The sequence below is a fragment of the Ambystoma mexicanum genome, chromosome 1q (assembly GCF_040938575.1).
Source record: "Ambystoma mexicanum isolate Mex_15411 chromosome 1q, UKY_AmexF1_1, whole genome shotgun sequence".
In the NCBI taxonomy this organism is placed as follows: Eukaryota; Metazoa; Chordata; class Amphibia; order Caudata; family Ambystomatidae; genus Ambystoma; species Ambystoma mexicanum.
The window spans coordinates 175,970,391-175,997,389 of record NC_090922.1 but is presented as its reverse complement, the minus strand read 5'-3'; the positions used below and the strand labels follow the sequence as shown (position 1 = coordinate 175,997,389).

General features: G+C 46.7%; 1 protein-coding gene across 3 annotated transcripts in view; it reads left to right on the top strand.

The window, feature by feature from the left end:
• LOC138526208 (osteoclast-associated immunoglobulin-like receptor) overlaps positions 1-26,999 on the top strand; it is a 213,748-nt gene that overhangs the window by 137,028 nt on the left and 49,721 nt on the right. The gene's annotated exons all lie outside the window — the stretch shown is intronic.

Genomic DNA, 26,999 nt, shown 5'->3' with positions numbered 1-26,999 from the left:
CAATTTAAAGATGGTTTGCAGGTTTGCATAAATGTTTATTCTTTCATAAATATGCATTCAGGTCATGAGAAAGAAACCTCCACCCCTGCTGCTGCCAGCCCGTGGTGTTGTCTACATTAACACACAGAGGATCTCACCCTTCTAATTTCTAGAAGCGCACCTGTGAAGGTCCTCCTAGCTCTAGTCAGGCCAATGTATTCTTTGACGTCAGCATAAATATAAACTATTTGTCTGCACTGTCCAGCATCACATTTGCTTAGGGAAGTAGTGCCATGTCTACTGAGATGCCGCCAGAAATCATGGTCTGGGTCCCTGGGTTCGGTACAAAGGACTGTACAAGTGTAGGTTTACTTCTATTGCCACTTTTATAGATTCATAGGATGTTCTGCAGTTTGTCCGGCAGATGTAGGGAGCAGGGCGGACTTTACATGTACTCCCGCCTTTTCAACTCAACTAACAAATGCGGCTACAATATCCCAGCATGTATTTTCATGCTGGTGGTAATGCAATAGATCCCTGTGGAATTTGCGTGAATTTACCACCTGGTAAAAACAAACAGTGAATTCCATGGGAATCAATTTTACATGCCGCCTGCAATTTTTGCTTGTGTGAGGAATTCACGTTTCCACAAACAAACCTCACCAGTGTTTTATTCTTCACTTTTCAACTCCGTCGTGGAATATTTCAAATTTGCCTTAAGGGGACACTGTCATCATCATAATATTTTATTCCGGTTTCTCCATTAACATAATGAATACATTAGATCACAGCACATTACATAATAAAACAGAACCGTAAAATATAACTTGGTCCAATTAAGACCACATCCTTTACAATGTTTGATAGCACCATCAGACCTTTCCTCAAAAACCTGTGCTAAAACTTGTTATGTGAAACCTCTTTTTTAAAGACTGACCTAGGTAATTCATCAGATCATAGAGGAAGTTAAAACTTAGAAACATCGCCTCCTTACAAGATCTAATATTTAAGGCAAAAAAATGAGGTGCCAGCCATCTCATACTCTCCCTTTTGTAAAATGGGCATAACAGAATAAAGGTCACCAGATCATCCTCTGCACCTGTACCACATTTTCATTTTGTTGAAGCCTTTAACCAAGTAGTTACTTTCGCCAGGAGGAGCAGGTTTAGCCTGGCTTTGAGAAGGAGTCCTGGTCCTTCCAGGAAATCTGAATCTTATATGGGCCCCCAGGGACACAGGCTCCCCTTATACTGTACATAGGCTACCAGGGAGAGTAGAGCACGAACCCTCTCCCATCATTCCATAGCCGTTCTCTGGACAAGGTTTTAATCTCTATTTTGACTTGGTCATAGTTGACTCTTCCTCTTTCTGCCAAGAACCTTTCCTGAAGTTTGCTTCCAGTTTCATGCCAGACCGGCTTGTGTACGGCGGCTTTCCATGACTACAAATCCCAAGTGGAGATTCTGATTCTGATTAGCTGTTACCTTTAGTTTTATTTTTGCAAAATAGGCTGGTTGTCTGGCTTGTGCCAGAGAGGTGATATTCTCGATTCCCAGCAGAATCCTCAGTGCCTTGCTTGGGCAACCGGGCGGGAGCCCCAGAGCCTAACGCCAAAATTGCAACTGTACCACCTCACGTGGACACTGTGCACATATTCTATTCACGTTTTAAATGATACTGACCCTCACCAGAATGGACAATCTTCTTCTGGTAATTTTTTAGTCTTCTGAGTATTGGTCACTAGTGGTGATGTACTTACTATTCACTGCAAAGTGAATACTTAAAGAATAGAACATACATTTTGTTCGTGTATTCTGTTAGTAAATAAAGAGTATGCATACACTAGCCTTAATAAAAAAAGACTTTTATGGATCACTAAAAAAGACCAAATATAGTCTTAGAATACTATTTAAAAAAAGCCATATTATCTACTAAGAACCACATTCTAAACTCTAAGTTACACATAACTAAACAAGGTTTCATGTCCTGTTGGATTTTAGTAGGATGAACAGCATTGACAGACTTCACTTTCTATTTGATTAAGAGCTAAAGGGACCATTTTCGATAAAGTGTAAAATTGCAGGGAACACATCAATGTGCACTTAGTACAATTCTTATTCCTGAACTGTACTACAAGAGAAAAGTGTCTAACTTGGCATTAGCAGTTTTAACACATTTCTTTTGCACTATGATTCAAGAAAATCACAAATTCCTGCTGCAATTAACGACTGCAGCAGGCAGTTACCATGCTGGACATTTTCTAAACCCTGTGATTTGTAATAAGTGATGGAAAACATGGGAAAAATGGTTACCGCCACCATTCCGGCCACTTTTACCGATGCAAGGGATTTTGATGGATGTCCAAGGTGGATAAGGAAAGCGGAGCAGACCTTGCATGACTGTCTGAGCCCTACCATTTTGTCTTGGAAATGCACCAGCATTACCACTAGAATGAGACTTTATGTTGACAGTAATGCTGACAGTAATGCACTGGATTCCATCTCCAATTATCACTAAACCCCAAATGCCCTTAAAATACAAAGCAAGGGAGATTGAGTTTGTCTTACACATTTTAAAGCTAATTGCATCAAAGCCTTTTTAAAGGTCTAATGAAGTGTTAGTCCATCACAAACCAAGCAAGCCGACCCTGTCTGTTATGTCCCACCACCCAAGGTAAGGTAATGCCCTCATTCCCCCAAAGTCCCTCCACACCTACAGACCCTCATGCATGGTAAGATCAGAATTTCAAGCCAATCAACTTTACATCCACAGGCGTAAATCAAACAAGTGAAAGAAAGTGACATACATGGTTCGCATGCAGTCCCAGTTAAAAGATCAAGATCCAGGTACTAAGTTCCCTTACCCAAGGTCACCCTGCCAATGACACCCGCTTAATCGGAGCAGAGCGAAGTCTGTGCCCTAAACGCACACATACACACACACACACACCTAAATACCACGAGGAAAAGGAAAGGCATCAACAGCCACAATGGTCTGGAGGGTTTCCCAGAGCGATGCCTGAGGTTACGATTAATTCAGAACTTTCCAGCCATCACTTTTTTGTTTTGCTTAAGTCACCCCAAGTGGGATGGGTATGCCCAGACGTGGGTCCCATGCCTTCTAGGCTCAGACACTCAAGCTACTCCTCACTGATGATGCCCAACAAGGCCAAAACATGTCTGGGGATTCTTGTGGTTTCGTGCAGAAGGGGTGTGACCTAGCAGTTTGGGCTTGACTGCCTCTTTTGGGGTGGGACCAATCCTGATTTGCATATGGTCTTTCCCCTTCTGTAATGGCTTGGCAGGCTGAAAAACGATGGTCTGGAGGGTTGCCCAGAGCTGCACCCATGGTTATGATTAATTCAAAACCTTCCAGCCATCAACTTTTTGTTTTGCCTACCTGCACTTACACGCTCATCCACTCTGTCTAAACCCTCTCTCGCTAAACCAAACGGTCATATAATGCACCTCATTCGAGCTGCTCACCACTCTCCACTCCCGATGCCACCTTCCCGAACAAGTTGTTCCCTGCCAACCCGCCAGACTCGTTGAGCTGCAGTCTTTCCACTCACCCATCCTGACATTCCCATCACCATTGTACCCCTCTACACCCACTCTAACCCTGCCTACTCTAACAATCAACATAATTTCCAGTACAATCATGCCCTCCATTCACACCACTGTATGAATCTTTAATCTTGACAGACCACAACCATTTATGTCAGTACCGCTGCAGTCCCATACTAACATGCCTGCTCACTGTCCATCGATAACCATACACTCCATACCCATGCTCATCTGGCACCTCCTTACCTCCCATCCCAACACTAACTAATTGATGACTCCACTATCTCTGCCCAACTCACTAAGTGCAACCCTCCATGTCTCACTGAGCCCCAACTATTCAGACCTCACCTTCATCTGCAATGCATTGCTAAATGCCACACAGGTTGTTGCAGCCCTGCCCCATTCAATACCCTCTAAACTCTCCACCTGATGGCCCCAGTCTCCCCTCCCCCCATCCTCTCATCAACAACCATCCACTAACGTCACCTAAACTCAACCAGGCCTTCACCTCTTACATGCCTGCCTAAGAGGAGGAATATAGCTCATTTGGGGCCACATATCCCCGATGCTAAATCAAAATGTCCCACTTTTTTTGATTTATCAGGGCCCTGGGGCTGCTGCATTTTGGCATATTGTTTTGGTGCTGTATAAAACTGTGAATTAGTATATTTAAACTATACTGATAAGCACCCTGTCTTGGGAACACATTAACAAAACAGAAAATACTCTCTCCCCATCCTTCATTTCCGAAAGGACCTGAAGACCCTACTCTTCCTCCAAGAACATCTCGCTAATCACTGATCGCTCCACTCAATGCTACGTCTTCCTCTCCATAGCGCCTACCTCCCGGTCTCCTCCTGTGCATTCTGGCTCTTCTGCCTCCCCTGCACCCTCTGTTGCTTCACAGCTAGGTTTGTGTTCTATAGATCACTTGTATACATATGTACGAACGATGGACACTAAGCTTCTTCAGCATGGCTGCTAACTTGTTGCCCACAGTTATTGGCAGATTCCTGAAAGTGACATCCTTATTCCATATGTGTGGGCGTGTGTGTTTGTGCATGTGTGCCTGCATGCCGCTCAGGGATAAAACCATTGATAAAAGGCATTTCAGACACAAATCTGTGAAAAAAAATCTCCTCGGTGTGCCCTCCATTGAAGGAGGTCAGAAACCTGAAAAAATGACACCTGGGGGGACTAACTGTACATAAACGCTGGGTGTCATGCACATATCTATTGATAGTATTACATATTGTATTTAGGAATATGTCCACTGCACTCTTGGATCTAGAGTATTAGATATGTTTTAAAACAATGACAACATCAATCACATACATCACAAAATTGAAACAATTGCAAAATACAAGCAAATCAAATGCAATGACAAATGATAATTTTCACAATAGAAAGCCAGAGATAACATGCAGTAATATGCACATTTTTCTATGTACATCAGTGCACAACTGTAATTTCTCTAAATACATCCGGACCACATCTATACAGCCTTCATTAACCACTGCTAAACTATACACAGTTTAGCAGTAATTACATGTGTAGCTAATCTCCAGATATGCTGATCAATATAGTTCCTCTATATACAAAATATGGCAATTAACAGTTATTTCACAAAAAACGAATGCATGAATTAATCTAAAGAATTATCTACCCGAACATAGAACAACTACAGGCAGCTCACAAACCTTTTAAAGCTCACTCAGGTATATTTGAGTTGTTGTAAAAGAAAAACAAATAACAGCATGTACATTTTTAAACTCCACTCTAACACATCAATGGTGCAAGGAAAACACACTTTTTCAAGTCGAGCAAAACAGCTAGGAACTTTATTCCCTGTTGATCTAATTTGCCTCCTTTAACAAACACTTACCATCAACTCTTACTATATTGGCATACAAACCTAAGGGGATAATTACAGGTTTTGAGTATTCCCTCAGGAAACACCACCCAACCGGAATACCAATACTGTATAAAGTAAGCATCCAGTAATTTCAAGGTTCCACATGGTTCTGAGTCATGCAGACCCCTAATCTATGCCCCATTTGGAGGTCCTATAGTACTCCATGAAGATTGGTAATTACCGCCTTCGGTAATGCTTTTATGTGGCAGTAACTACTGCCACACATAAGCAGCAGAAGTGGAAGAGTATCAAGCCTGAATCTCGTAGATAGAGGAATGCTAAATCATCCAATATTCTAAACGACCTTATGTGTCACAACTACGTCCAAAAGTCTAAATCATAATTTAGGCTTCTGGTTTTCTGGTGCTTATATTTTTAGCATTTCCGTCTGTATTTACCACAATCAAATTTCACAAATGTTATCTGTAATTATCTACGTTTCTATCAGCACTGTAAAAAAAGAATTTGCAACTAGTGCTTTTCTGCACTTATTGAAATAAAAGAGGTAGCACTTTAATGCCAATAATGGGAACTGGAAACTGTGCTCTTTCACAACAAGCATAGCAATGTAGTACAGCAGGGATGTCATTTCACGAACATGCCATGGGTAGTGGCAGTGACACCACACGACCCTTGGCCTCTGATGACATGACAGGAAGTGATGCCATTGCACTGCACCCCCACATGACATCGCAGGAAGTGATGGCACACATTTCACCCCTTGACAAAACAGGAAGTGGCATCACATAGCATTGTTCCTCAGTACAATAAGAAAAATATGGTTACGATATCACTATAATATGATATACATTACATGATATACATTTCATACAAGAATGGAACAGCATATGAAGCGTTAATATCATTGTGCATGGGCCCATTTTACCGAATTACTATGAATGTATGCAGACGTACAGCACAACAACCTGGACTATTGTACATCACTCAGGCTAAACTGTAAACAGACAGAGCATCTGGAGGAGGCCTTAACCCCTAAGCGCGACATGCAGTGCATGAAAAGTCTGGCCCCAGACTGGAAACAGCAAATGAACAACACAAGTCCAACCAGAAAAACGATGGTCGGCAGGGTTGCCCAGAGCTGTGCCAGTGGTTATGAATGATTGAAAACCTTCCAGCCATCACATTTCTGTTTTGCTTATTTGTTATTTTTGTTAGATGGGAGATAGAGGGGAAGAATGTGGTGCATGTCAAACTAATTGCAGGTTTTTTAAAATGTTAAATTGTAAACAGCAACAGCTCCATGACATCACCACTAGAAAAAGGCCCATTTTATTATTTTCTTGGCCCTTCATATCTGGCTTTATGACAGCCTCCTCCAGCTTCTAAGCACTGGAACAGGAACTGAACCCATGTAGGACTGCATCCTCTTGTACATAAAGCAAGTGCATTGCCCCTGGGCAGACCTTCCAAACATATATTTGTTTTGCTTGAAGAAACAACAGAGGGTTTACTTTAAAGGTGGAGTGAAACTTCATGCAAATGAATGATCTCACTTTGCGTCTGTCCACAGTGTTCTTTTGATGAAGGTCTGGCAGATCTGGGTCAGGTCACACAGTGCCAAGGCAGGATTAGTGGCAGAAGCTAGGGCACACCCCTCTCATCTCAGGCCCAGTGACTCACTGGATGTGCAAAGCAGACAACAAGAAACACTGATGAAATTTGCGTTCATACTGTGCTGTCACTGAGTACTGCAAGCTGCTCTTACCCATCCCCAGCTAGCTAGACCTAGCCCATACCCTTCCTGTTGCTACAGTACTGGATATGAGCTGCACAGACAGCCCTCCCTCTAAACCCAACCATTCAGGCATTCTTCACAAATGGACTGCCAACTTGTTAGTGATGGCAGCTTCATGGTTTTCCTGCATCCTTGTTATTTCTCCTGCTAATGAGATCTAGTCTTCTGGTGAAAAATGCTGTGGCACATTTAACTGCATTTACAACCTCCTTTTTCACGTGCAACACAGATATCTGCTCCTGGCATTGCTTCTTTGTCCAGGGGACAAGGGGTCGCAAGGACCAGGTCTAAGGGTTTTAGAGGGGGTACCAGGGGTAGCAGCTGCGATCCCTGGTAACACCCAAATGATGTCCCTGGAGTACTGGTGTTCATATCGGATGCAGGAATCAGGACAATTGTTGGCATCACTGCTCAGTGACCCTGTGTCTATTAGAAAAGGTAAGTGATATGACCATGCAAGTTTATTATCAGAAAATCTCATGTGCACAATAGAAGATAGAAGAAAGGACATTAGAATCGCACAAGGGCTCAGGATTCTCCACCCAAAAGCAAAGTCATGCAAAAGTTCCACGTTTAAGCATGTATTGAACATGAGAAGAACAAGGCGACTATGTCTGACTACGAGTGTTCACATATGTAGTGCAATTGCCCAACATGCGGAAATGTTTATAATGTCTCCATTATTTCTAATGTCTGAGATTTTTCTGAGGCTTTTTCACTTGATTATAATACAGGCAGGTTTATATCAGATATGAATGACCATGCATGTGACCTGCTGTGCAGTCTTTAGACAGCAAAGCCGGAAAGGGGACAGGGAGCTGTACAAGAGCTCTGGAAATGGAACCGAGATTATGAGAGCAATCGCAAAAAGGAATAGGAATCCCAACAGCACTCCTGAAATGGAGTAGTGATCCTGATAGCAATCATGGGATTTGGATAGCGATCCGGGAAGTAATCCTGGGAGTGGAGCTGGCATTCTGAGGGCAATTCTGGAATAAGACAGTGAGCCTGAGGCAATACTAGGAATAATATAGGCATCCTGTCATCTGTTATGGAAATGTGACAGTGGTCCTGAAGGAAATCCTGGGAATAGGGGGCAATACTGGAAATGGACAGGGATTCTTATAGCAAAGCTGCGAATCGGACGGGCATTATACCAGTAATACGTGAAATGAGTTAGGCGCCAAGAGACAATTCTCAAAATTGGGCACGGATGCCCACGCCACATCAAATCCCTAGTAGCTGCAAGTTGCCCACATAATTCACTCAGGTACATTTAAGTTGTAAAAATAAACCTAAGGAGCATTTCCTTTTTAAACTGTGCTTCTACCCATCAGGGGTGTGTGTAAAACATACTCCTTCACATTCAGAAAAAAATCAAGAGACTTTATATCTTGTTAACATAATGTGCCACCTTTAATTTAGCACTCAATAAGAGACAGGCTCCCGATGACCGAGCTGAGGTTGAGCAGGGATACAATGGCGGAAGAAAAAATCTTTTCAGTTGCGAGGGGAAGATATGCGGTCAACAGAGGAGTCTGCAAAGACTTTGGGGGAACTAACCCCGTCAATAGGGGGGATTGATTCTGCACACGGATCCACAAAGAGATTGTGGAAGGACACCATTGGAGGTGACGAGGGGTTGCTGCAGCATGGAAATGGGCGGGGGTGCCTATGAGCTTGATCTCTAGGCGTTCTTATACTTAAGGTCCTCTGGTCATGCACAGAGACCTCAAACCCTACACAGGTCTGCGCGAGGCCGTGCACCCTTAGCACAAGCACAGGGTCAAGAGCTTCTGACGGAGAGGTGGACCACTGCGGTTCTACTATCATGGTTCATTTGTTACTGAATTCTATTGTTGTGTTGGGGGATGTTATGGTGTTGAGGGGGCAGGGGGCAGGGAGTTCAGGGGGGCGGGAGGAGGGTGGTGGATCCCAGTTCAAGGTTACATGCCATGCTGGGTGTCGGAAGATACGAGGTGCTGCAAGGACAAGAGGAGGGGACTCACAGTCACAATTATGGGATCACTGATGGTTCTTACGTGGAATGTGAGAGGGCTGGGATGGCCTGCTAAACGGCAAAAGGTACAGGGGTTCCTTAAGAGGTAGGGGATGCAGATAGCGCTCCTCCAAGAAACACACCTAAATATAACCGAGCTGGAGAAGGTGAAATCGAGCTGGGTAGGCGAGGTACGTGGCACAACTTATTCCTCCTACTCCCGGGTGGTCCTGACCTGAGTAGCGGGTGGGATTCCTTTCCAGACAACCAAAGTTATATGAGATGTGGATGGGAGGACTCTCATTCTTCTTACCCCGCTAGATGTGAGGGAGATATGCTTACTAAACTCATACACCCACAACCTTGATAATGATACAGGGGTGGTCAAAAGGTTGGGGGGCGGGGGGAACAAGTGTGGGGAGGAGATGTCAACTGCATCCTCAAACCTCAGCTGGACAGACCGGACCACAGGGAGCGGTTTAAGCCACTAACTTCCAAATCCTTGAGCCGTACTCTGGTACCTTGACGTAATAGATCTTTGGCGAGAGAGCAAGGGGGATGAGAGGGGCTACTCATTTTACTCCCACCCAAATGGCATATACTCACGATTAGACTACATTTTCGTGGGGAGGGAACAGTTACCCCAGTTTTGGAAGGATGAATACATGGGGAGAACATTTCTGGATCACGCCCCTCTAAACGCAATAATAACTTGGCGGAAGAATACAAGCACATCTCATACCCGGTGGTTGTGGGCTGAATCTCTGACAGATGGGCAGTATGTGGAGAAGATTAGACTGGCCTTTGCAGATTACTTTGATCTTAACAACGACTCCGTGGATGATTATGTGGTACTGTGGGAGGCACTTAAGGCGATGATCAGGGCTAAATGCATCGCCACCTCTCATTGCATTCGCACTACGGTAACTCTCCACTTTGAAGGGCGCAGAGGATCAGATCAAAATACTGGAAGGCGAAATGGCAACAGGGTCACTGTGCGGGGCGGAACTCCTCTGGAAAAGGGTGCACCGACAGGAGCACCTAGGGCAGCATGACTATGCATACTAAACATCGAAGATTCATGGGGAGGGGGACAAAGCGGGACAACTCTTAGCCTGGCTCCTCAGATGGGAACAGCCATGGTGTCAGCTTTGATGTCCATGCAGAGAAATTTGTCTGCATGTCGGAAGCAGCTTCAGAGAGATGGGTGCAGCTTGACACAGCGGATAGCAGATAGCGAAAGAGCAATGTTGCCACTCAGACATGTTCCGCGGTCCTTTCCTCTCTTGTTTTGCTTTGCCTAAAGGTAGTTTGCCTGGTGCTCGTTTGCCTGGGAGCTGCAAGCTATGTGCTGTGGTGGTGTCACTCATCTTATGGAGTTGAGTTGAGTTGGAGCATTGGTGTTGGCATTGGACCCTCCCCCCTCTGGTTTTGCAGAAAGTGCCCTGTTGAGCCCTGCTGAGCCCTGATAAGGTGGCACTGTAATCAAGTGTTGGCTGGTTGGCAGGCTGGCTGGTTCGCTGGCGGTGCAGCTCCACGAATGTATACCATTGTTTACCAGCCATCCACCAGTCATTGCTCGAAGAGTGAGGGTGGATGGTGTGTGGAGTAGTGGATTATTGGGGGGTTTTGGAAGTGTTGGGGGGATTGAGGTCCTGCAGCTGATCTTGAGCATGGGGGATAGCGGCAGTACGTAGTGAGTAGTCTAACAAATAAATCATTACAAATCACTACAATTTACTACAAATTAAGTGTAAGCAGTGGGAGGTCTGAGGAATGAGCGGGGGCGCTCCCCCCTTTTTTGCCTCCCCTCTAGAGCCTGTGGGCAGAGCATTGTAGTGCAATGTTGATCTTTGGGGGGCAACAACTTTTCCATGGTGCTCACTCCAAGATCTAGAAGATGGGGGACCAGAAAGTTGAAAAGGAACAAGACGTCCTTTGACCTCTAGGACCTGCAGTGGTCGAACAAGCTTATGCAATTTACCATGAAGTGGGCACTGGAAAGGCAGAAAGTGTTGGAGCAGGATTGTGGGACTCAGGAACTACCTTTTAAAGCTACTTCATCAACTGTCTCCTCTGCTGTCTTGCTGATCCCCCCAAGCTCTCCTTAGCTCTTCGATAGTACTGATACTGATATTGCATATGATGTCCTGAGATGGAATATTGACCCTTCTGACCCCCCCCACCTCTGTCCCCCTACCCCATTATTAGTAGGAATGGTGCAGGGAGGGCCGGGGCAGCTCCTAGTGCACCAAGCTGATCCATTGGGAGTCATGGAAAGTATGGCAGTGCCTAGGGCCAAAGAATACTTCAGAGAAACACAACAGGAGAACACAGATTGGTCAATTTTAGAGGCACTGGAGCGCTCCATTGATCATTTCTATACCGAGAATTGCCTAGGGCTGGTTAATAACAATGCTAATAATGCTAACAATGCTATGGTGGATATGGCAAATGGTATGGGCAACATAATGGAGGAGCCCCGGAGGTTGGAATCGATTTAGATTACATTGGGTGATTCTGTATCGGCTCTTAAGGGCGGTTGCCCCCCTCAGCGACTACAGTGTCAATAGTAAGAAAAGCTCCTATGATGCAGAACTTTGCCAAAATTCCAGATGTCCATTAACTAATTATGGAGTGGTACGATAGTCAGGAGGGCTCTGCCTCTTTGGAAGTAGGCTCTGTAAGGGGCGATAGACTGTCTCAGAGGGAAGTGAATCTCGATCCATTGGCGATGGTATTAAAGTGGTCTCACAAGATGTGGGATTGCCTATTTCTTTGACCTCAGACTTGGCCATGAGGGCACTAGTAGTTTCCATGTGAGTCCAGGGGTTTCCCCCTTTTCCCCAATCATGGTAACTATTATGCAACGTTTACAGGATCTTGAAAAGGCTATTTGGGCACAGGAGGAATTAAGGCAAACTGATAATGCATGGTTGGAAAAGTGCTTAGCTATTTTAGAAAGGCTGGTAATCAATGATGTATACTGGGGGTGGACATGCTGGCAATGTGAGGTTGAGGTTGAGAACGTCTTACAACAAGGTGGATAAAGCATCACAGGCATCACAACCATCATTAAGGTTGGTGGGATCCAAGAGATTGGATGTGTGGTCATCGAACAAGGGGACGCTGTCTTGCAGAAGTTTTTGATCTCGGTGGTTCGACCACCCCCAGTTGCAGTATCGAGTGAATGTGCCATCTCCACACTTGTGCACCGCTCTGCAGTCACGGATGCTTGTTATGGTGATAGTGCTTGTGGGAATTCTGGTCAACAGCTTGGAAATGCTGCTGTTGGAGGCCTTGTTGATGCAATATTGGCAGTAGAGACCATTTACGGTTGTTACTGGAGAAGAACAAGCTCCATGCTAGTTCGTCTGACCCCAGAAAGGATACAGTGCCCAGAAAGGAGACAGCGCACAGAAAGGAGACACCACCTGATTTGTAGGATTCAAGTTTGGGGAGTGTGCCTGATTTATTGAAGGGATGGAGATCCACTAATCTGATTTGTACCTTTAAGGGCAGGTAAAACGGAAATGAGAACGCCTATAAGCACGCCGTGGTTAAAGCCTTGTCAGAGATTATGGAAGTGCATGATATCATGAGTAGTATTTTTACCACCTGCCAAATTCTTTTGGACTACATGTTTTGTGGGGGCTGTAACATTAGATATAGATTTGTTAACCCTTTTGTGAGAACATGTATAATCATTATATGAATACTGTTTTTAAAACGTGTCATCTTCATGATTCCTGGCACAAGCCTATTGTTGAGACTTCATCTGCATTGGTAGTTACATCTGAGGTAAAGAGGGGGGAAATTGGTCTCTTGGACTATCCTAGAGAATCTCTTGATCATGTATTGAAGGTATGTATGACTCCGAGTTTAGTTATTTCCTGAGGGGCTTCTGAGAGTGTATACCGCTCCTTAAAACCTGTCCCATTGTTGCAGGTTTAAATGTCCCTTAGTAGGCGTTGTAAAAAGTGTGTCTGGTTCAGGGCCACATCTCAAGGCGGATAGTGGTATTACGATCTACTCATGGAACATCAGGGGCTTAGTTCAAATACTGATGACTTGGAGTGGAACAAGTTTATTTCTAAAGCTGAGATTATCTGTCTTCAGGAGACGTGGAGTATTATCCCAGTTCATAGACCGGGTTACCAGATCTTCTTCCAACCAGCACTTGAAGGCCAAAGAGGGCGCCCCAAGTGTGGGCTTATCATCTGGGTCCAAACATCTATTGGTGCACTGTGCACTCCCCTATAGTTATCAAGCTCTCAGGATTTTTGGGGGATTAAAATCAAGTGGAAGGATAATTGGACGCTTGTCCTTTTTAATGTTTATCTCAGGCAGTCTACGGAAGCAGTGGGGATAATGGACAATGCTATATCATTGATAATGGACAGTAACTTACATGTAGGCCAAGAACAGCTGGTGGCGGTAGGTGACTTAAAGTGCCAATTTGAATCTGATCTTGTTGTTAATAGAGATTATTTGCCTTCAGGAGACGTGGAGTATTATCCCAGTTTATAGACCGGGTTACGAGACCTTCTTCCAACCAGCATTTGAAGGCCAAAGAGGGCGCCCCAAAGGTGGGCTTATCATCTGAGTCGAAACATCTATTGGTGCACTGTGCACTGCCCTATAGTTATCAAGCTTTCCGGATTTTTGGGGGATTAAAATCAAATGGAAGGATAATCGGACGCTTGTCCTTCTTAATGTTTATCTCAGGCAGTCTACGGAAGCAGTGGGGATAATAGACAATGCTATATCATTGATAATGGATGGCAACTTACATGTAGGCCAAGAACAGCTGGTGGTGGTAGGTGACTTACATTTCCAATTTGAACCTGATCTTGTTGTTAATAGAGATCAGTTTACTGATGATGAACTTTGGGGTATTCCAGAGTTATCCCTTGATGCCAGCAGACCTATGCTCTGTGAGACAGGCATGGTATCAAGAGAGACACAGACTCAAAAGTATTTGTTTTAAAAACCTTTATTTACTAAGTTTCCTGGGTTGGTGGAATGCCTGACCGGCCCTAACTCTAAAGGGATGGTTCCCTTAACTGATGTTTCTAATGTCCACCGTTGTCTAATAGTCCAAAACAAAAGTATCTCTGTGTCTAAACCTATGCTTGTCCTCACACTCTACAAAGACGTGATAGCAAGTCTTTTTTGAAAAGGACAAATAGTGGTTCAACAAAAATGGCAAAACCAGAGTTGGTTTCAAGTGGTCTTCTCATCAGGTGCAATTTGGTCAATGTCACAGAGATGCACTCACTGTGCAGGTCTGTTCAAAAGACCTTCTCCACAGGGTTCTTACAGTGAATTCCAGTACCTTCAACGTCTCTGAGTTCCTTTGGGATTCCCTTCCCTAAGCTTCAACTTGTTCACTTTGCTTTCTTCAATAGGCCTCTCTGGGTTTCCTTCCCCAAGCTCAGGCCTTTTCCAGCTTTCAGCACAAAACACAAAGTCTACTTGTCTCAATAGGCATCTCAGGGTTCCCTTCCCCAAGCTCAGGCCTCTTTCAGCTTTCCAAACAAACAAACAAACAAACAAACAAACAAACAAACAAACAAACAAACAAACAAACACAAAGCAATATGTATCACAGTTCCTTCTTAAACTCTCAGGGCACCCGCCCTCAAGCTTAGGCCCCTATAGTTTCAAACACCAACTTATCTGTTTAGGATGCACCTTTTCCATATACATATCCTTTCTTACATGTCACCATCTCATGGGGTAGAATCAGAGGCTTTAAGAAATGCCAGGCTATTTGCTTTTCCTTGGCGTGAACACTCTGACCCTTTTGCCCCTCTCTTTATTTTCGTGTGCTCCTTTGCCTTTGTAGCAACTTTTCTGCATTATTCTTTTCCTTTTGTGCCTCTTGCACCTTTTCCACAGGCTTCTAGCCGCATTTTCATTCACATTACTTTTCGTGCCCCTTGGACCCTTTCCACAGACTTCTAGCCCTCTTCACATTCACATTACTTTCACTGTTCAATTTTACTTTCTTTATTCTTGCACACACGCACATCTTCCCAGTTTCGCACTTATACTACACTGTTCCTTGTGTCAATGACTTTGCACCCTATCAAATCTTCCCGTTAGCCTAAATTGAACACTCGCACAAACGCAATCCTCTTTCTTACACATTTCCATTGTTACTATGCATCACGCTCTTCACAATCCGGCTCTGCAATTCATTCAGACTCACTGGGCTGACTTCGGTACTTTGGCTCTTACGGGGCACTCTGTTCCGAGGTCAGGGTCTCACCGCCTGCCCCTCGGAAGGAGGGATAACCCGGCTAAATGTACTTTTAGGTCTAAGGTTAGCTCAGACGCATATCGATTATAGGTTGTTGGATCTTGCATCTTGGTGCAGTGTGTTCTCGTTCGAGGTCATCATGAGACCAGAGAGGGATCACGGTCCCTTAAAACTATATGATGTTTTGGAGCTAAGGGGTGAGGTCCTTGGTGCACATACTGTGGTAAAATGTTCACAGCACTCGGCAATGTTGAAATCTGTTAAATGGTATTCTTTGAATATTGCAAGCTTTATACTCAGATTTGTTACTCCTGTTGAATGTTTACTCGACAGGTGATGTGGATTGTAATTATTTGTTGTTTTATGACCAGCTAGCGACTACTGAAAATGGTCATGTTACCTGTAAAATCAGTTATCACAAGCCACCAGTAAAGGGGCACATATGGTATGACAAGGAATGTAGAGGAGCAAAGGTTGACCTACTTGCGGATTTAAAACATCTGCCCGGTGGGAATTGGGATGTTATTAAAAGGAAACACCTAGCCTATAAGTAATTGCCTCTCTGGCCCTGCATCCACCACCAAGGAACCACAGTCCCTGCAGGAGTTGCCACATGATTCCAGCAAGCCACAGGTAAACCCAGTTGGGCTACAGCATCCCCACAATCATATGCTCTGCAAACATGGTTGCCCGCTTCTCAATGACCGACACACTTGTTTCCAGTATTGTCTTTATCCGCCTCTACCCGACGCTTATTGGCCGGCTCTGCCTTTGTTATCAGCATCCCCTGGGAGCTGGCAGGCGATGATGCCCCCCTTTAAAGACCTGGTTTAAGGCCTTGATGCCTCAATGGCCGTCTGGCCCTTCCTGGCCATGGCCGCAGGCCGCCGGCCCTCCATGGCCACATTGCTTTACATGCATATCTTGGCATTCCACCATCTCCTTGTCCTTCTACTTGACCAGGCAAACTCCAATCTCGGTACCATACTTCTAGTTTTGGATACACTAGGTAAGGGTACTAATGCTGCATTGCATAAGTGCCACTGCCATCCCTCCTCACCAATTATTGCAAGGATAGGAATGTATAATGTCTGACTCATCTGCCCTGTTTACCTCTCATCATGCCTGATGCCCCCTGTCACTTGCTCTGCTGGGACGTAGGCTTCCCTCGAAACAACTCATCGACTCACCTGCTCCTCCTCCACCTTAACTTGCACACCTGAACTTTGTTGCCAGATTGGGCTGCCCTTCATGTTATGCAAATCTATCTACACCTATCTCCCACTTCTGCAGTAATAGCTAAAATATGATTTGCTTACGGAATCTATCTGCTTGCCTTGTAGCCTTGTATTGTAAATCAATTTGAACTTTCTGACGTCCTACTGGTCTTGACCCACAGCTGTGGGCCGTGCATGCAACCTGAACTTGCCTTTCACATTCTGAATTCGTCCCACAGCCTTGTGCTGCATATGCTAATGACCTTTCCCGCAACGTACCGGACCTTAAGTACAGTGGCGTGTGCAATATATAATGGGCCTCATTACGGCCCTGGCGGTACGAGGTTAACAGCGCCATAAAAGGTGCCGGCGCAGTTAACCCTGTACCGCCTCATTACAAGGTCCCCTCGTGGGACCTGGTAAGTAACGCCTGGTCAAACCAGGCGTGCTTTCCGGGTCCCGCGAGGGGAAGAGGGAGCAACAACGGGCTAACTCGTAATGGCCCGTTGTTTGCTCCCTCTCCCATTCCCATTCAGCCCTATGGGGGCTGGAATGGGAATGGGGAAGGACCGGGTCCGGGTCCTTGGAGGGAGGAATTACCAGGCTTTCTGAACTCGGAATGGCTCAGTAATTCCTCATTCCGTGGACCCGGACGCGACTTTGGCGGCAGCCATGCCGCCAACAGCGGCATGGCTATCGCCGAGGTCGTAATGAGGGCCAATCTGTTTTTTTCTCCATAACATACCTAATTGGGCACAATGCTGTTTTTTGCCTATGTATTCTTAATTTATTTGTAATCAACCAAATCTGACATGCAATCGTATGCTGAACTTTTAATTTGCTTGTGTCTACAAAGCACCCCATTTGATCTACAGCCGTTTGTGGCTTATGTATTCTCAACGCGTCTGCAACGCAACGGTCTTGACGCACAGTTGAGAGTTGTACATGTATTCTTATCGTGTCTGAAATGTTCTGGATTTGACCCTGTCTTTGTAACTGGATGAGACCAGATCTTTCCAAACTAGTTACCCACTCCACTTTGTTTTTTTGCCTTGCCTGAATAACAGTTGTAGCCATGAGGCGTGTCCTTGCCAGAAAGTGCCATCTTTCTTGCTCTGCATTATGACCTGGTAGCTCTGGCTGTACTTGAAACCTATCTTGTCTACAACCATACGTTCTGCATATGCCTGCCTGATGTAGCCAACGCACCATGAGTTGAAGCTTTGCCTGTCTGTATACACTCATACCTATTTTGTCTCATTTTCTTGTCTGCATGCCTGATGAAGCCCCCGCACTATGAGGTGAGACTCTGCCAGTCCATATACACACATACCTATTTTGTCTTTCAACTCCCTTCTGCATATTGTAACCATTATGCGTTGTTTTTCACTGTATTACCTGTTCACTTTGCACTTAATGTAACTAGCGCTGTGATTCCTGAGGGTCTTGGGCACTTATCTAAAAGCTAAAATAAAATAAAAAATGAAACAAATTACTTGCTACAAAAAAATAGCAATGTGAGAAGTGCTTTCAAGCCCTGAAAGCTGCATTATTATTTTGTAATCGGTGAGGCTGGATGCTCAAGGTTCAACGTCTTCTGTGCAGCCTTCTTTGATAGCAGGTCATTTAATGCTATCTCACTTTAGTTTGATGGAGATATCGTGGGCACAGGCCTGTCGGAGAAGCAGACTAATTATGCAGGTCTGTGAATCATAGAGTTGGGTCCTGCTGAGTTTGAGCCCCTGACGTTCATCGAAGGGGGGATAGAATTTGCATTAGCTCATCAGAAACCTAATAAGGCACCGGGATTGGATTTCTTGCCAATGGATTTCTTTACGGAGGAACCATTATTATGGGTACCTTTCTTGACAAAATTCTTTAATGAAGTTCTTGAGAGTAATACAATCCCTAATAGGTGGCAGGGCTCAGCCATTATTCCATTATTTAAAATGGGGGACCCGAGTGTCCCCTCTATCGACCGATATCCCTATTAGATTCCCTATCTAAGCTTTTCGCTGAAGCATTAACCTTAAGACTTGAGTCTTGGTGTGCTGATAATAGCATCCTATCCCCATCTCAAGTAGGGTTTAGGAAAGCTACATCGACACTCGATCAGTCCTTCAGATTGTCTCTCTTAGTGGAGGATGCCTTTATATGTCACTTTTATTGACCTACATGCAGCTTTGGATTCTGTTCCTAGGCCTCAATTATGGGCCTTCTTAGAATCAAAACTGGGTCCAGTAACATTGATTTTGGTAATATCTTAATTATATGAAAACAACTTTGCAGTTGTCCGTTGGGGCAGTGCAGGTGAGTACAGTCCCCATTTTCCAATCTCAAAAGGAGCAAGGCAGGGGTGCGTTATGGTGCCTCTCCTATTTTCAATATTTAATAATGATATTGCACTAGGGATTAACACTTTGGAAGCTGATGCGCCGCTAATGGATGGCAAAAGGCGGGGTATTTTACTATTTGCCGATGATGCTGTTTTAATTTCCAAGACCCCCTTAGGCCTACAAAAACAATCGACTGCTTTTTCAACCTACTGTGAGGATAAATAATTAAAAATTAATACTTCAAAGTCTAAAGCTATGTTTTTACTCCTAAGAACTAAGATATCCGCAGATTGTATTCATTTTATTTAGGTAATGTTAATTTGGAACAGGTGGAGGGTTATGTTTATCTGGGGCTATTGGTTCGCTATAATTGCAGTTGGAGTTCCCAGATAGAGAAAAGCTTAAATACCCTGTCCAGGAGGGGACAATTACTTTGGTTAAACAATACATCAAATCAAGGAGAAGAGAAGAAGTCCCTTGGTATTTTCACATAGCATTTCTAAATCCCTTAGTCTTAAAGCCGCAATGGTTACCATTTAGCCTTGTCCCCAATGGTGTAAGATTCGTACCAGATAAAGCGGAATTGAATGAGAGATTTCAAAATAGGCCAGATTTCTAATAGGAATAAGAGTCAATTAGAATCCTCCTATTTACAGTCCTGCCAGGGACCCCAGCTCTACCCAAAACACCATTGGCCACGCTTGGATCCCAAAATTCCAGTTTAGCAGAATCACAGGAATTGGCACCCTCATTGCACACTATATGACAACTCGCCATGGCTTCCCATGACACAAAAGAACAGCCCCTTACAGTACAAAGCTAGTGGAGGAATTTGTTTGAGAGTGCTTCCCTTGATTGCTGTTGGTTAGTAGGCAATTTATGTACCCCTTGAAGAAAAACTGTGGCCCTCCTTGGGCCCCCGGGGACTAGGTGGCTGGTCATACTTTCCCTAGGCCATGGTCTGTGTACTCTATTTTCAACCAAGCTGGGGCCTTGGGTTCCCCCTGTGTTTGTGGCCCAATTCTTCCCTACGGTATTCATAATGTTAACTTTAGGGACCTCGTTGACTCCCCTGAGTATATTCTGCAGGGAAACTTGCTCATCTTCAGGCTTTGTCACATGAATATGCATATTGGTCTTGCAGTGGATAGGTGCCTGAATTTGTATCACATTTTCAGAATTGCTAGAATTAGCCATTTCATCAGGGGGAGATGTATTGCATATATTTACTTCCCCTGGGATTCCAGGGGTAGATTATAGGACCTCTTTACATCCAGTGGGCTATTATTAAGGCCCCCTTTGGGTCCCTCTCCTCACCTCCCATGGACTTCTACCAGAATCAGTAATAGCCTTTTGATATCTGCAAGTTCGAAGAGCACTTGTTTACAATTACATCCCTGTGCAAAGCGATCCTCCTTAAGAAAAGGTCTTGGTTAGATCAAGGGGGTAATTCATGGAATTTCGCACAAAGGTGGCGCACGCGGCTGGCGCACAGTGTTCCCGTGCTATAGACTGCGCCAGCCGCGTGCGATAAAATCCATTTCATCGCACAGCGTATTCATGGATTTTAGCCTCCAAAACCAGCCGTGGCGCAGAGTGGCGCAGCGACCCTGCAGCAGCGCCAGTTACGCCCCCAAGAACGCCCTCGCGCAAGGAAAATCCATCAAAAGTCCCAATACAGTGCAAAGGGCTGCGCTAACCCTGGACGAGTTTACAGGGCTGCCAAACAGCAAACGCCAAGCGGGGAACGTGTATTTCAGGGGTGCGCGGGAAGTTCCACATGCGATTGTGCTGGGTACGTGTATTTCAGGGGTGCGCGGGAAGTTTCACACGTGACTATGCCGGGTACGTGTATTTCATGGGTGCGCGTGAAGTTTCACACGCGAATGTGCTGGGTACGTGTATTTCAGGGGTGCGTGGGAAGTTTCACACGCGATTGTGCCGGGTACGTGTATTTCAGGGGTGCGTGGGAAGTTTCACACGCGATTGTGCCGGGTATGTGTATTTCAGGAGTGCGTGGGAAGTTTCACACATGATTGTGCTGGGTACGTGTATTTCAGGGGTGCGCGGGAAGTGCCACACGCGATTTCAGCAGGGTACGTGCATTTCAGGGGTGCGCGGGAAGTGCCACACATGATTTCAGCAGGTTACGTGCATTTCGGGGTGCGCGGGAAGTTCCACACACGATTGGGCTGGGTACGTGTATTTCAGGGGTGCGCGGGAAGTTTCACATGCGATTGTGCCGGGTACGTGTATTTCAGGGGTGCGCGGGAAGTTTCACACCTGACTGGGCCTGGGAGAGTGGGCTATGTGTATTCCTGTGGTGGGCGGGAAGATTTACACGGTCGCCTACAACGCGCCAAAAAAGACGGTCCAATCCGGAAACACGTACGCCAGCATGATGCCGGCGTATGTCGACTCGCAGGAAGCAGGCGTACGTCGACACGCGCAGCATAAAAGTGCATGCAAACAACAAACAAGCTCATACGCCAGGATGAATATACCGTTCCTAGCAGCAGTGGCCGTGGGATACTGCAGGAGGAGGAGGAGGATAGTCAGGGCCAGAATCTTCACACCCAGAACCAGCCTTTTTGGGATGCCTGATGACCAGGTGTATGGGAGGTACAGGTTTCGACCTCACATAATACTCGACCTGGTCAGTGAGTGGGAGGATGACCTCACATCACCCACCCTCTGCTCCCAAGCACTCACCCCCCTGGAGAAGGTCCTCAATGTACTGCACTTCTTGGCTACCGGATCATTTCAGCGGACAAGTGCCATAGTGGGGGGGGTGTCACAGGCCACGCAGTCACGGTGCCTACACCAGGTGTTGGCCATCATCCCTGCACGCCCATCAGTCCGCAGGCACATATACCTGCCCAGAACACCAGCAGAAAAGCAGGCTGCCGCCCAGGATTTCTATGGGGTGGCACAATTCCCCAAAGTGCTAGGTGCCATTGATTGCACCCATATGGCTCTATGTCCCCCCAGGGCATCTGAGCACATCTATAGAAACCGCAAGCACTGGCATGCCATCAACATCCAGGTAGTATGTGATGAAAAGGGAATCATCACCTCAGTATATGCCAACTATCCAGGGTCCACCCACGACAGCTTCATTTACAGAATGTCAACCCTAAACCGGGCTGCTTGGTGAGTATAAATGCCACTGCACATGCATGCATGTCAGATACAGAGTAATGTCACTACCCCACTAATGATACCCATCACCACCTCCCCAGGGGACAGTGCCTACCCTCTGAGCACCCACATGATGACGCCAATTCGGAACCCCATCACTCCTCCCGAGGTAAGATACAACACAGCCCATATTGCAACCCAGGGCATAGTGGAGCGCACATTCGGCGTGCTCAAGTCATGCTTTCGCTCCCTTGACCGTTCTGGCGGGCAGCTGTTATACGCTCCCCCAGTAGTGTACAGGATCATAGTGGCAGCATGTGTCCTGCACAATGTTGCAACACGCCGGGGCCTGGCTGTGGACATGGTGGTGCCCCTACATCCCCAACCACATGCACGCCCGCTGCTCATGGGAGGGGAAAGGGCACGGGGTGAGGCAGCCCGTACACAGCTGGTGGCTAATTACTTCACATAGAAATCACACCCCTGTGGAGTGCACACAGCCCTGGCACATACCATCTGACAATCAATGATGCCTCAATCAGACAATGATGATGAATGAAGGGACAGTCAACTGTCACAACCATAGGAGCCTGAGATTGTTCACCTGGAAGTGTTACAATGTGTGCATCCCTACCTACACAAACGCCACCAATGCAGTGTCATCAAAAGACACACTACTATGCAGCAACAATGAATACCCACTTGCAAAATACAACATGAGAACAGTGCCATGTCACCCAACCCCTCCCCGGCACCGCCACACAACACACCATGGCATGTCATGCAATGTGAGATCAAACAAAGTAATCCCCACAACATGACAAAAGTGTCACAAAGTTCAGTGTCCCTAATGGAAACTGGCCACACATGAAATGCTCACAGTAATGCAGGACCAACAACACACATGAGCAAATATTTAGCAATAACACAAATCAGCTACACAACCTCAAGCCTACCATAAACATGACAGTACGAATTTCAAAAAATGTGTAGTCTCACTACCTGATAATGCCAGCACTTCGACCACTTCCAACTGTACAGTGTTGGTGCCATGCAAAAGTGTAGGTGCACTGCTTACAACATGGACTCCATCTCCAAAGTAGACGGCCTTGTGAAGAAATGAGGAATGGACCTGCAAATCAGGAGGAAGACATGGATGCAGAGGCACATATCAATACACCATGCAGTGTACAATACAACAACAATATGCACTAGGAATGTATACACAGTATTGACTACAGACTGACCACACAGCACATGGGAGTCCAACGTCACTGTGTAAGTCAATGTCACTTGGGCACACCCTTTGCAAGCCCATGGAAATGGGAAGCAGGAGGGGTGTGTGTCTCACAAACCCAAGCATCTAACCCAAATTCAGGACAAGCCTGCATGTGCCCAGCCACAATACAGCGGATGCCCACGGGAGCCACACAAGGCAACACACTGAAAAAAAATCAAAAATCAAAAATTTAAAATCAAAAATCAAAATTCAAAAATCCAAAATCCAAAATCCAAAATCCAAAATCCAAAATCCAAAATCCAAAATCCAAAATCAAAAATCAAAAATCAAATATGGCCATGTATGGGCTGGGGGGGTGGGGAGGGCACCCAGGAGGTCCGAGGACAGGGTGCACGCCAAAACCCACCTGTGTGGATTCTGCGAAAAAAAAACACCTCCATGGGCTCATGGCCTGCACGGCTACCCTATTGTGGGAGAATCACTGCTGTCGCTCTCCCCACCCTCTGCAGCTGCATCAGGAGGTGGTGGCACTATGGGAGGCAGCCCACGCAAAGCCCTAGTCTGGTCCTCCATGGCAGCAAACATGCGGGTGTGGAAGGTCTGGTTCTGGAGGATAATCGTGCGGAGGTCCCCATTCAACAACTCACGGGATGCCCGGACCTCCTCCCGAGTTGCCTGCATCTCAGCTGAGAGCGTACGTGTGAGACGCCCCAGCTGCTGTTCTGTCCTCATGTCAGTTGAAGCCTCAAGCTCAACAAGAGTCACCCTGAGGTGACGGAGTTCCACCCTTAGGGCTTCCCTGTGGCCCTGGGACTCTATAAAAATGGCTTCCCGCAGAGTCTCCAGTGCCGCCCGTCTGTCCCTGTTGGACACCAACATGTCCTCCCTGTGTGACTGGCAAATGGAGTCTGTTGCCTGCTGTAGTTGCTCCATCAGCCTTTCTTGGGGGACAATGGAAGTGGCCACCCTATCCATGGCTGAGCCATCATCTCAGCTGATGCTGCCTGTTGGTTTGCCATACCGTATATGGATTGCTCCCATGCGGTATTGCCAGGTGGCGTACGGCCACCACGTTGGCGGGCCCCACACCTGTCTGGGGCAAGGCGAACTGCGCCTTGCTGTGCCGGCACTGCCTGAGGCTGCAGGACTGCATTCCCCCTCTGATCTGCTGGCCCAGGAACAGGATAAGATGTTGCGGAGTGTGACCCTGCATCCGTAACCACCAAAGGCGGACCTACCAACACTGACATCCCCATTGAGGGTTCTACCCCTGGTGCAGGTGGGTCGGACAGAACAGAATTCCACACAGAAACACTTACCTGCGACCGCACATAGGTCTCATCATCTGAATCGACACCTGAATAGAGCTCGGTGGAGGTGCACCCGGAGTCACCCCTTGAGAGAATGGTCTGCAGCAAGTGTGGGTTCTCACCCACTACCACGCCACGTCCCTCACTGGTGCCTGGTCGGCCCTGAGACCCCTCCTGGGTCTGCACCATCTCCACAACCCCAGCAGTATCAAGTGCGTCATCCCCTGCAAAGACATGAAAGAAAAGAAATGGGAACAGGCATTAGCACCATGGCACACAATTAGGGCTGAGAAGCAACAGAACCAGTACTTCATTGACACATGTCCCACATGACTATAACCCTCCCATGCATGCACCATCACTGCGTATGAAGGGGAGGCAAATGGCACACATTGATTACACCAAGATGGAAGATCAACACATTTGCTGCATGCTGGCTAGCAGTGCCATCACACATTGGCCTGTGATTGGCATGTCCAATACGCATACATGACACATGCCATCACACAGATGGCATGTACCATAGCCATGTCACACATGTGACAATAGGCCTGAGAAATGCCTAGTGAAAGTGGTGGAATGCAAACAATCAGCCTGAATGAACACAGAAAAATATGGAACAATGTTGTGGCAAGATGACACTTCAAGGGCAACTGGAGTGATGTTGGGCTACATGTCTACTGTTGCCAGAAGGGATACTGCAATACCCAAATCCTGGTGCGCAGAATGTATTGGATGAAGCACATGGGTGACCCAAACCACTCAGGCACACACACCCTCACCTGGCACTCAATCAGAAGCCCTCACACACACACCATGCACATGGATGACACACACATGCATGTGCACTCACCGGACAATGCCTCGTAATCTGACAGGTCTCCCACGCCTTGGATCTGTTCCTCCGTGACGTAGGTCCCAGCAACATACTCATGTGGAGTGAGTTCAATGTCTTTTGCTGGAGACCCACCTCCAGTCAATAGAGTAGCGGCATGACTTGAGGCCAGCTTTTTCTTTGCCCTGCGCTTCAGGTCATTCCAGCGCTTTTAGCAATCATTAGCTGTGAGCCTCACGATTCCAAGGGCACTAATGATGTCCGCGATCGTCTGCCAGTGTGCCTGACGTTGAGCAGGTGTCGTCTTGCACCCTGCAGTAATCAACATTTCCCGGTCATGTGCGGACACATACTCCACAAGTGCATCACGTTCGGCCTCACTGAAGCTAGGCTTCCTCGAGTTGCCGGACTGTGTAGCCGTGTCTGGGGCATCAGCCTGTACTGGACGAGCACTCTTCCTCTTCCGCTTGGAAGGTGGTGGGGATCCTGAGTGTCCTACGCCGCTCTGGACACTAGGGGCAGGAGCCCCAGTGGACTGTGTAATAGGAGTGTGGGAATGAACACTGAGCATGGGACTGGGTGCAGGCATTAGCTGAAGTGTGATGTAGTCAGGGGGAACGTCAGCAGGATGGACTGGGACCGACACTGTCCTGGCTGGGTGAGTGAGAGCTGGGGTGGATGGAGCCGCAGCTGCCCCTGCAGCCTCCACACCCTGCCTATTTGGGGCAGCAGATGACATAGCTGCTCCTGATCCATGTGGCCTGGTGACACCAACGTGCACCGCCACACGTGGCCTAGACCTGCTGACCTGGAAGTCAGCCTGGGAGTCACCCTGTGCCAGGTCTGGTACCACAATGGGCTGGTCCAACAAGGGCTGAGCAGGGATGGTGTCAGCCACGTTACCCTCAACCAGGGGGGGGCATGGGTGTCCCTGACTGGTCCTCCACACATGGGGGGCTAGGGGCAGCCTGCAAGTCCCGGCCACGTCCCCTACCATATCCACCACACCCACCTCTTGAGGCTCGGCCACCTTTGCCACCCTTACCGCATGCTCACCTCCCAACCATGGCACTGATGTTGTTGTGCATATGGGAGTTGCAGTAAACTACTGTCCTGGGCAAATGGGGGTTAAAGGGGTAGGGTACTAGATGGAATTCGTACCCCAGTGCTCTAGCAAGGCTGTATGTGACCCCTGGGGAAAGATGACGGGTCACGCAACGCACAGGCACCCCAAAAAAGGGAGATAACGTGCACACAACCCCTCCTAGACCACGTGCGTGGAAAAATAAACCTGCACTACGCTGTGGCACCCAGAAACACAAAAATGAACGTATGCGTGTCACACGCAGCCTAGAATGACCTCTGAACACACGGGGCAAGCACAGATGTTAAATACGTGCGCGACTCACCGTCTGCCTGGAAAAATAGCGTGAAAAA